The sequence below is a fragment of the Pinus tabuliformis genome, chromosome 5_1, assembly GCF_031772625.1.
Source record: "Pinus tabuliformis cultivar Carrire ecotype Pingquan chromosome 5_1, CPIR1, whole genome shotgun sequence".
In the NCBI taxonomy this organism is placed as follows: domain Eukaryota; kingdom Viridiplantae; phylum Streptophyta; class Pinopsida; order Pinales; family Pinaceae; genus Pinus; species Pinus tabuliformis.
The window spans coordinates 449322941-449335758 of NC_142305.1; the positions used below are offsets into that span (position 1 = coordinate 449322941).

A 12818-nucleotide genomic window follows, 5' to 3' on the forward strand; every position below is an offset into this window, starting at 1 on the left:
TCTTTACCATCCACCAAATAATTAATTGACTCTAGAGGTGCTCTACAACCCAATATAGGAGAGATGTTGTCACCTAATGTTACATTTAAAAATAGTATTAAATTAACAAATTAAAAATAATCATAACAAAACAATTTAATTTCGCCCATAATTAAAATACTTCAATTCTTCACTACATAATATGGAGATGAGTAAAAAATATAATTTACTTTTTATTACGAGCAAGAAATGTAATTTATTCAATACTTAATATGGAGATGATAAGAAATAGTATTAATTATATTACATAATGTGTAATTCATTCTACATTTGGTTTACATGTGATATATATATATATATATATATATATATATATATATATATATATATATATATATATATATATATAACAAAAAATATTTTGCTGTGAACCATAAATCAAATATGGCAATGTCCATATTAAATAACTTATTTTTATATCTACTTTATATAGAGAAAAATAAAGTAATTTAAATAAAAAAAGTCTTATATTTTCACTTTCCTTTTTTGATCAAGTAAGAGTTGAGCCTTCAGTTAACCGAAGAAAATTTATATATATTACAAGTCTCTACAAGTGTAAAGAACAGCAAGGGCTAACCCGATGAAGATTAACCCAAAACAACCCGAAAGAAAACCCAATACAAACCAACAACCTTATGCCTTAGTCTTACATCTAAATCTCCGCCCATTGTCCAACCCGATGGCCATTTGATAGGACCACCCATGATCCAATGGTCTTTAAAGAAATCGCTTTGGAGATATGCACGACCTTTACCCTCTTTATGGATCCGATAGGTAAATAAACTGTCAAAGTATAAAGCTTTGGGTCTGTTCTTGTCCTTAACCTCCTCCCATGTCGAGACCCGATGTCCCTTTGATCCAGATCCCGCAAGATCCTACGGTCACAAACATTATCGCCTCGGCAGCAAGCGCCCCTTTTACACGGTTCCCAGACCCGAAAAAGATTATAAGCCAATGGTTTATAAATTTTCGAGTTCGATCTGAGAATTAACCTTCAATTACTTTTAGAACCCGAAATCCATACGATTAGGTCCCGGTTGATCTGATGGTCCTCTGTGATATCGGGTCGGAAACTTGCATGGTCTTTACCCTCATCTTCGGACCCGATGAAGATTATGAACCGCTGATCTAAAATTTTCGGGTCCATTTGATTAGTTAACCTTCGGTCACTTTCGATATTCAGACGATGGCGAAGGCTCTTAAGATCTATGTTTGGTGACCTGCTAAGCAGCCTGCTATTTACCAAGTGCCCCTTCCCTGTATGAAGCTCTGTTTTACCCATTTTGAGGGATCAACGTTAAGAAAGACTTTCGTTTCCGCTCACTCTTGCTTCCACTGGTCTTCTTTCCTGTTCATTCCTGATAGTCTGGAAGTTCTTCATGTCTTTGGTTGCCTGTGTTTGACAATCCTCATGCAATTTTCCGGAGGGTGTCGAGTCCCAAGCATACCTGCTGTAACTTTCTTTGCATAACACTCCTTCATTCGCCAGACGATCAGCTAGCATATTGGCTTTCCTTCGCATGTGAACGAATTTGACCGTTCTCAGGGTTTGTAAGTGGAGATGAATGTGTTGAAAGACCTACAAAAGTCACCAATGTTTTGAAACTTTTCCCGGTGCTTTTCCATTACAAATCTTCTTGACCACATTAATAATCAATTTAGAGTCTGCCTCAATGGTAGCATTATGTGATTTTAACTCAATCAATATTTCTAGGCATTGCTCTAATGTCATGAGCTCCACCATGTTATACGTGGCATTCCCCAAATGACTGTGAAATATAACCTTAATGCACCCCTTCTTATCTCTAATGACCCCTCCAAAACCAACCATCCCTGGGTTACCTTTAGAGGCTCCATCTATATTGAATTTCAAGAAACCATGAGGAGGAGGTTGACAGATGTCTTTACTAGCATTTATCTGTCTCACCCCCTTGTTTATGCTCTGGGGAACTAGCGAATTAAGACCCAACTGCAGTAGTATACGAGCTTCCTGGGGCAGAGTGGGGTCCTTAGGAGGCTTTCCTAAAAGGGCTCCAACAGTGTCTTTGAGCTGTCTTAATATCTGTGCAATAATATTCTCGGTTGAACCTGTTTTTTTCTCGAAGATCCTGCCATTATGTTCTTTCTATACATCCCAGATTAAGAAGCCTGGAACCAAAGTGCAAGCTTTGTTGATGATTTCATTGCCTAAGAAGTCTTTTCTCCAATTCTTCAAGGTGTTTGTAATACTGAGTCTGTCCCTGTCAGTCTGCTTGAAGATTGTGGCCACCCAATCCCATAAGGAAGAGCTAAAAGGGCAGAGGTTGAGTAAGTGTTCCATCGTCTCTTCTTGTGAACGACATAGATGGAATTTGTATGGCCAATAAAACCTCTTTTTAGAAGATTTTCCCAAGTTAGAGTTTTCTTTTGTTGAACCAACCACATAAGCAGCTTTATTTTCATCCAATGTTGGTGCTGCCAAAGGTTCTTCCATACCTTATCAGGGTTTTGATGATCAAACCCTTGGGCTATTCATTTTTCTTCTTTGAGGTTAAAGTTACCTTCTGTATTTCTTCCCCATCTCAGTTGGTCAGACGATGTTGATACCAAAATCTTCCTCTGTTCCAAGTCCCGATCAAGAGAGCCTACCTGAGCTTTCAAAGGGTTGTCTTCACTATAGCCCAGATCCTTCCATATTCTCCATTTACCATTGTTCCTTGCATGATCCCAGAAGTCACTTACCATGCATAAGCCTTTGTTGTCAGTGTCATTCTTGAGAACGGTTAGTTCTACCGTAAATAAATTTGGTTCATGCTACCAGTTGTCCTCCCAGAATCTTGCCAGGTTTCCAGCTTAGATCTCCCAGAAGCTGTGCTGCTGGACAATGGCTATATCTTCCCAAGCCAGATTCCAAATGTGGGAGCCCTTGATACGCCCAGACATTCGAGTATGATCCCTCTCCTGCCAATTATTTGCATATTTTTGTTTCCAAAGCTTCACCCAAGGGGTTGTCGATTCCTTAAGCCACCTCCACCAAAGTTTTGCACCTAAAAATTTGCTGAGGGTTTCGGGGTCATGAAGCCCTAGACTGCCATGGGCCTTAGGTTTGTAGATATTTTCCCAAGCTACCAAAGCCCATTTCTTTTTCTCTTCCCCTTTGCCCCAAATAAAATCTCTTTGAATGTTCCTGATTTGATGCATAACTCCTTTTGGAGCAGGAAGAGCTGACATCATAAAAATGGGTATGGCCTACAGGATAGCCTTTGTAAGCACAAGGCGCCTTGCCAAATTCAAAGATCTGCAAGTCCATTTCCTGATCCTATCCTAAAGTTTGTTAATTACCAGCTCCCACACTCCCCTACTCAGAGGTTTTTCCGTAAGAGGGATTCCAAGGTACTTAGAAGGTAACTGATCCCTTTGAAACCCTAGAATTCCAGTCAGGTTTCTCTAAATAGAAATGTCAGTGTTAAAAAAGAAAAAAATTGATTTGTCAAGGCTTACCTTTGTGCCTGCGACCATAGAAAATTCATTCAAGATTTGTTTAAAATATTTCGCTTCCTTGATCGTGGGAATGCCCTGCAGCATGGCGTCATCTACAAATTGTTGGTGAGTTGAAGAAGCTCCATCTATGGTCAGTTTCAGTCCCTAGATTCTTGCTTTAGCATTAGCACTTATTATTTCTCTGCCTAGACCTTCCATCATGAGAACAAAGAAGAAGGGGGAAAGCGGATCTCCTTGTCTAAGACCCCGAGAAGGCAAAAAGGTTCTGGAGGGCGAGCCATTAAGTAGGATTGAAAAGCTAGTTGTGGATAATAGAGCCATAACCCATCTAATCTAGTTGTGGTCGAAACCAAAAGCTCTCAGCATTGCCCTGATGTAAGACCAACTTAGCTTGTCATAAGCTTTCGCTAGATCAAGCTGTATAATCATACCATCTTTCTTGTTGCTTTTAAGAGAGTGTACCATCTCATGAGCTTGTATGATGTTATTGAGAATCTGTCTACCCTCCACATAACCCGTTTGATCCTATGAGATGAGAGCTAGAAGAAGTGGCTTGAGTCTGTTGGCGATCACTTTTCAAATAATCTTGTACACTACATTACATAAAGCTATGGGTCTAAATCTGTCCGGTGTCATAGTTTTTTCCTACTTTGGAATCAAAACTATGAAACAGGCATTGAGCGCCTTCAGAACAATTATGAATTTTCTGGAGTCTTCTACTACATCAAGGATGTCATGTTTGACTGTTTTCCAGCATGCCTTGAAGAAGTCCACATTGAATCCATCCATGCCAGGAGCTTTCCCATTTTGCATCTCATTGATAACTTCAGTGACCTCATCTCCAGACATTGGCCTATTAAGATTGTGATTGTCTTCCCTTGTTACAAGCTTGGGAATGTACTTTGTGAAATTGTTAATGAACCTTGATCTGTCTGAGAGAGGCTCCTTTGCAATGCTAAGGAAGTGATGTACTAGGACAGATTCCATTTCTTTGTGGGTAACAAGCTCTTTCCCTTGAAAATCTCTAAGTTTTGAAATTTTGTTGTTTGACCTGTGATCCAAAGTTGATTTATGAAAAACTTTGTGTTTTTCCCCTTCTCTGATCCACTACACTCTAGATTTCTACCTCCATAATATCTCCTCTTGGATGCACCTATCTTCCCATTCCTTCTGAAGAGAGTCAGCTTGAGTTTTCCTTTCCTCGGTAAGACCATCAGTGATTATGAGCTGATTAATCCCCTGGAGTTTCTGTTCAACTTCTCTTTTGGCTTTAAAAATATTACCAAACTCTTTTTTGTTCCAATCTTTGAGTCTGGATTTGATGTGTTTAAGTCTTTGTTGTAGCATAAACATTTTAGTACCTTGAATGGGAAATTCTTCCATCCACCATATGTCAATATTGTTGGTGAAGTCCGAGTGAGAAAGCCAGACATTTTCAAACCTAAAAGGTCTGTTCCTTGGTGTACCTATAAATGAGGCTTCAAGCTGAACAGGCCAGTGATCTGAGCCTCCAAAGGGAAGGATTAGAGTTGTCATGTCAAGTCCTGTGAGAGGGAGGTCCTCTAAGATTAAGAATCTATCTAGTTTAGAGGTAACTTGAGAAGCCCCTCCTCTCTTATTGTTCCAGGTGAAAGTGCCATTTATTGTTTCAACATCCACTAGTCTCATTTTATTTTTAAAGTTCAGGAAGGCAATGGAATCTCTTCCTAGTGTTCTGGTGCCACCTTTTTTCTCTGTGAGATATTTGATCATGTTGAAATCCCCTGCTAGAATCCATGGCACATCGGGATATGTCTCTCTTGGATCCTCAAGGGAGGTGAGAAGCTTGAGTTTGTCTTCTAGTTTTTAGAGACCATGGACATTTGTAATCATGTAAGTCTCCCTATCGCCTAGAGGTTAAATCACCAATGATAGATAGTTCCTAGATGCTTATGCATCCAGAATTCCAAGTTTCTGGGGATCCCAAAGCGTAAGAATCCCTCCTGCCGAGTTATCTGCCTTAACCTCTAGATACTCATACTTGCTTAGCCATTTACTTTGTATTTCTCTAATCTTGTCCATTGAGCATTTAGTTTCCTGAATAAAAACCATATCTGATTTTTCTTCTTTTATTCTACTACTAAGATTTCTTTGTTTCCTTTTACTTCCTAGGCCCCTGATGTTCTAGGTTGTGAGCTTCATTAAGAAATGTTTGTAAAGGAGTAGCTGGTGAGATCTCTCATCTTACCTGAGTTAATCATGAGTTTTCCACATTCAGTTAGTAGCTCATTATGTCTTTTCCTTCCTCTTTTCCTACCCGGATTCTTGGAAGAGTGCCCCGGTATTTCCTCCATTGTTTTCATCCCTCTGTTCTCCTGGCTGTCATGGTTTCTCTTGACTCTAGAGCCCTTCAACTGGGATCTCCATAGGAAGAGTTGTTGAACCCTGTCAAACTCTTCCTTTGGTAGGGAGTCAACCCCTCTGGTAATACCCTGCTCCAGAAAATTTTCTAGATCTAAGTTCTCCCTCTCAAGAATCTCCTGCAGTTCATGGTCCTCCGTTCCTGCCTCACTTGGGGTCATCTCATGGTCCCTATTGAGCTCCACCATGCTTGGTAGATCATCCTTTTGCTGGTTGTTTTCTGGTATCTCCTCCATGCTAACATCCCTATTCTTCTCATTGGTATTAGTCTTCGTTTCTTGGTTTGCCTCATTGTTTCCATCTTTTTCTTCTAAGATTTTGAAACTGTTGTGACTCAGTTGCCTATCCTCGTTGATTTTCTTTTGGTACCTTTTTCCTCCTTTCCCTTTGCCCCCCACCTTAGTGAAGCCTTCAGAATCTTTGCTTGTGGTAGTTTTTGTGTTGCTCTCCAGTTTGTTTACTGGGCAGTCCCTGTATAGATGCCCGTGTTCATGGCATTTGCAGCATCTGAATGGGACATGTTCATAGTCTACCGTCTGCACCCATTCTTCATCATATACTTCTAAAATGATCTCGTCCGAAAGTGCCCCAGATAAGTCCATTTCCACATAGATCTGGGCAAAAGAGGTGTATTTGCCTCTTAGAGTCGCATCCAATATTTTTATAAAATGCCCTAGTTTATTACCGATAGCCTTTAAAGACTCCGGCAGCCAATAATCTAAAGGAAGGGAGTATAGTCTTATCCATACCGGTACTGAGGTGAACGTTTCTCATTCTGGGACAAAGTTCACCACCCATGGTCGCATGTAGAGACCTGCAGCAGCGTAGAAATAGGGTCCTCCCTCGAACACTCTGTCTTTATCTTCTAGGCTCGTGAACACTACTGTAAAGAAGCCTTTGGATCCAAGGTGAAGGTTTATTTCCCCCTTCGGTTTCCAGTGGTTCCTTATCCATGCGTGTAAGGCTTTTTCTGTTGGCCAAATCCCCATAAATTTGCATATAACTGCATGTTCCGCCATGTGTTCTCTGTGCACCTGTAGCACTGGGTCACTTAAAACGACTCGAGGGATAATGGTCGACTTGGGTTTACAGACCCTTGTCGCACTCATAGGTACCATTTTTTGACTACTGCCCTCTTTCCTTTTCTCCCTGCTATCTTCCTCACGATTTTCCTTCTGTCCGCCAGGTTTGATATTTCCTGTGTTATTATCCTCATTGATCACCTCCGGTGGATTCTTGAAGCGATGTGGCCCAGTTCCCTTGCTTCTGTTCGCGGCTGCTTGACTGTAGGAGGGAGCCGAACTCCCTCCTCCACGACCCGCCATGGTTACCAGCTACCAAACCCTAACTCAAACCCTAATTCAGATTCAGTCTCTTCTCCAGTTTTTTCAAGTTATCGAGTCTACATTTCCAAGGCTATCTTACTCATCGTTAGTTAGTTCATTTCTATTTTCACTTTCCATAACTAGGGAGATGTGTAATCTATTTCATTTTTAATATGGAGTTGATACAAAATATTTTAATAAATAAATATTTCAATGGGCAGGTTGAGTAAATGATTTTAACATGAAACATATATAGAGAGAAAAATTGAGAGAATTTTTATTCCATTATTCACTGCTTAGAGATTTGTTATTCTTTCAATTCTTAATATGGGTTTGATATTTGATATTTTAAGAAATATTAATAATAAAAATAATAAAATGTGCATACCATAAAAAATGTGGGACTTGTTTTAACATATTAATATGGAGAACGTGAATTATAAATAAAATATTTCAATGTCAACTAACTAACTAACTCTCTCTTTATATATATAGTTGGAGATTTCTAGGAGAGAAGTAATGATTTAGTCCATCCAAAGTTCAAATGGTTATTATTTTTAAAATGTTAATAATAAAAATAATAAAATGCATGTTTTACTTGAATTATAAATAAAATATTTCAATCTCAACTAATTAACTATATATATATATATATATATATATATGGAGATTTATGGAAAAAAAATTTGTAATGATTTAGCCCATCCAACTTTTGAATGGTTACTCTATTCATCATCAAATCAAAAGTTCGTGGGTGAATAAATGAATGAGTGCTGAGGAGCGCTTTTTTTAAGGGGAAAAAGAGAGCCACTTAACAATTAGAGAATAAACCAGATAAAAATGACCACATAAAAAAATTAATAAAAATATAAAAATTATAATAATTAATAATTAACCAAAAACCCAATTTTGACTAAATTGATATTTAAATAATTGAAAAATTAAATTAAACGATAGATAAAATCTGAATTTCATCAAAATCACAAATATTGAAAATTATGAATATATTGAAAATTATGAATATATATAATATGTCTCACTCTGGAACCAGCTATTTCCACCCATATCTGCTAGCTATTCCAAAAAAATCAAAGTAGATAATTATATTACATAAATCAAAATAGATAAGTATATTACATAGTTAAACCTGTCAGAGAATGCCATTAGAACTTACACCGCCGGTGGAAAGAAGTACAAACCACAGAAGACAAACACAGATATTTGAAATTCAATTCCCCGCGTTGGACAAATTTTTATGGTTTGGAATACGCATCTGTTTAAATCCAAGCAAGCTACTGGTAACTACGCCCTTTAACTACATAGTTCAAATAAAAGCGAACAAACCAAAGTGCTGCCTGCAATCTGGTGTGTTTTTTTTAAACTATAAGCAGCCGAAACAGCCCTGTAACGATTGTCTCACCCAATTCAATGGGTTTTGTTATTTGCAAATACAAATACTGGAAACATGCGAATATTGTTCATACATGTCCTGTACAAAAAAATCTTTAAATGAATTTAGTTGTCTACAGAGTCCTCTGTATTCACCTCGGCTGCATTGTCCTTTCGACCATGGAATTGGTCATGGATTCAAACGACTTTCTTCTAGGAGGAATTTGTTGAAATACCAGCCTTTTCTAATTTCCAGAGAATATTATTTAAGGAAATCATAAAAGCATCCTGGAATTCATCAAACCTTGAATCAGGGTTACCATATACCAGACCAGGCATAATTTCCTGAATTATGGTTCTCCTCATTTCTTTCCTTTGTTCCTCTGAGATTCTCTGCAGAGCTTCTACTACGTTTATCTCCCTTTGTCTAACAGTCTCTTCTGGTATGTAAACTGAATAGGAGCTCTCATTAGCAGGCAGATGCCATGGATACTGATAATAGGCTGTAAAGGGATTGAACAGCACTGGAATACATCCAGCTATAAGAGAATCAAACAAGGATCTCCGAGTGGGACTATCACCAGTAGGCTGAAGGCAGAATTCGGACTGCATGAATAGCTTCACCGTGCTTTCAGGACCTAGGCAAACGCGGGAATTGCAGTTCAAAAACTTGCAAGCCTCTGGTCTGCTCACACACTGTTCGATGAGAATGGAACGAATGCTTTCTGTGCTGTTGGGTCTGGGTGCACCTGCAAAGCTTATCAGATGAGATCTCTGGCTTGTCGTGGTCTGCCATTGCCATTTCCATATATCTCCATCAGAACGAGGATGGAAGAAGGTCGGATGTGGGACTGCAATTTCATTCATATCCCATGGGTGGCGTTCAATCAAAAGTTTTGTAATTGACCTCATTTCAGGCAGTTGCAACAACCTGCTACCCCATTGATCAGTCTCATTTGATCTCCTGAAATCCCATGAGATCTTTCCCAGCACCAGAACATGATCAGCCCCTCCATGCCTCCTCCACCATGGCTGACCTTGAAGCCAATTCACAAGCTCCAGGCCGAGTTCATCTCGTTTCTCATTACTGATATCCTTCCTGAAGTTCCATCTCACCACATCAAGGCCTCCATAGAAGGGAATATAGAATAAATTCGCCTCCTCGGGATTGGAAACCAGGCATGGGTGCTTTGAGATTCTAGAATGGAAGGTGAGCTCTAGAGCATATTGATGAGTCTGATACCAGTGCGTATAAAAGTTTTGGATGGGCTTCCCCATTCCTCCGTTGGTAAAATAATCGCAAAGATTGAACCATGGAATCAGACTGTGGCATTGCTCCACCAGCTCTGTGTTGAATTTTTTAGGCAAATCATAGACATATATTTGCCTTCCTCTGCATTGTTTCTGCCTCGGATCCTTCATGCCTGCAGGCATTGATGCAGACCTAATAGCCTCTATCTGCATTTTTGCTACATTGTGAGCAAATGTCATGTTTCCTGCATCAACTCTTTCCCTACCCATTGTGGCCAATTCATTCGACAAATTCCCAAATTTCTCCAGCAGTGAACTCTCAACATGAACAGTTGGGATCTCCCGTAATTTCAGAGCCCCTCCATACCCATTGACATTGACAGACTCATTTATCAATGACGAAGCAATCTTCAACCCATGACTCGCCACACGAAACCCTTGAATCTCCTGATCGCTACCAAGACCAATCTTGTCATCCTCAACCATAACTGCTGGCTGTGGGAGACGCGTAGTGCTGGCAGAAACACAATATACATTCAACTTACGGTTGGAAAAACAGACATGAAGAACAGAGGCAGGCAACATGCTTGTCACAATCAAAAAACATATAGCAAGCATTGCAAACAATGGTGGCAACAGCAGCATTTTCTGTAGTACAGTCCCCATACAATTCATCCCCAGTGCTGATTCCTCCACCTTCAGACTTCTCTTTCTCTGCTTCCTCATGTCTGGAGACCCACTTACTAGCAAGACACACCACGTTTATTATAGTCAGAATCCCGCCAGTTTTTGAAGAATGAAATCCTACCGATGCCCTTTTGAAGAATGAAACACTAGTGAAAGTGAAACATAACAGAGCCACAAAATCACGCCAGATTATTCCTCCAGAGAATGAACCACAGAACCAGAGGATGAACCACAGAACCACATTAATGGGTTCGAAATCAAGAAAACGGATTTCTAAATAACTCTACTCACAAAAACCTTCGTTCTGAAGAGTTATATTTATACCCAATTCAATCCAATATAATATTTCTACTCCTCACAATGTTTTTCTCCTTTTACAGAAAATTTCAGTACTCTTACCCTCTGTGGGTTGGCCCCAAATTTTTTATCATTCATGACCAGTCTCCTGACAACCTGTGAGCAGGCCTCCAATTCTTTAACAGTTAATCCTGTCCTTGTCATGGCCACGTCTGGGGCATATTCCAATGCCTGGGTATTCAAGGATTGCACGTTGGAACAGCCCGACGCGAGCACACGATTCAATTAAACAAAAAAACTAAATGAAAACCGATTCAACACAGAATTCTTCAAGTTTCTTGCGGTGTATAAAATGGTTTGTTCGAGGTTTCTTGAACTTTGGAATCTACAATTTGTAGTTTCTAGAATGGTAGCGGTAGTTAGGATCGTGCTATTTTTACAGTAGGGTAATCCGTTCAGGCAACAACGTCAAAGATCGTTAGGCTTCTTTCACCCTACAATAACCTGCGATCTCTAATCATCCAATCAACTCTGCAAACGTAATATATTTTCCTAGCGAGAATCAAGTTTAACGAGATTCAAGTATGGAATAACTTCCAAAATAGATACCAGAACCAACATCTTGGCCACAACTCACATTTGAATCTGAATACTCCCAAATTCTCACAGCTATGAAGGCATGCACAATTTTCATACCTTCTCTGATCATAAATGGAATACACTATTGGAGAAACTTGAATCACGGTGGTTTAATAACAAAAATTAGTTTTTATTAAATATGTGAGTTATTATTAACAAAAGTGTTTGTTTGTGAATAAAAACAGAAAGAGTTTGTTATTCACTATTTTTCCCATCAAATATTACTAAAAAGTTTAATCATTCATCTTTCATACTAAGCAATTTGACTTTTTATAAGTATCAGAATTAGTGATTGTATATCAACAACAATATATTATTAAAGAAATTTGAATCCGGATAGGTTAATAGTTAAATTCGCTTTTATTGAAAATGTGAATTATTATTTTAAAAAAATATTGGTTTAAAAGAAATAAATAAATAAATAAACAAACAAACAAACAAAAAAGTTTGTTATCCACCATTTTATCTATTAAATATTATTAAAAACTAAAAAGTTTAATCATTTATCTTTTATAATAAGCAATTTAATTTATTTTTTTAAATATTTGAAATTAATGATTATAAATCAACAATATATTGTTAGATATTAGGTTTTTGTGATCCATATTATAAAATAGAATGTCTTTCAAATTAATCACATTATTATGATTTGATCGATCTGTCCAACCAACTAATGTACTTCATAATTTCAGATTTACAACAATATATTATTAAAAAAACTTGAATTTGAATAAATTAATAACAAAAATTAGCTTTTATTAAAAAAATAATTATTATTACAAAAAAATATTTGATTTAAAAGAAATAAAAAGAAACAAAAGAATTTGTTATCCACCATTTTATTTATCAAATATTACTAAAAAAAATTAATCCCTTAACTTTTAGAATAAAGAATTGAAAGAGTATTTAAAATTAGTAATGAAAATTGAAATTTATAGTCATTCATAATTAATAATAAAAAAATGGTAACTTTTTAATTTTATTTTTTTTAAATATTGTAATTTTTATTCACATACATTAATAATAGATTAATTTTAAATTTAAAAAAAATATATAAATATAAAATTATTTTAGGTTTATAATTATATCATACATAATTATAATGAAAATAACATTTATGTTAATAATAAATATAAAATAACATTTATCTGAATAATAGATTTATAATTGCTTATTTAAATGGTTAAAAGAATGATTATTATTAATTGATTGATTACTATGACTACTACAATATAGTCTTAGTTTCAAAATTTGTGTTATTTATTTTTGATATTTTTTTAAAACTAGCACATTATGTTATATCTTCATTTT

The 12818-nt window shown here is 37.2% G+C and overlaps 1 pseudogene; it reads right to left on the reverse strand.

The window, feature by feature from the left end:
- Window positions 1–8846: 8846 nt before the first annotated feature.
- Window positions 8847–10610, reverse strand: LOC149165423 (putative xyloglucan galactosyltransferase GT20 pseudogene; annotated as a pseudogene).
- Window positions 10611–12818: the final 2208 nt, after the last annotated feature.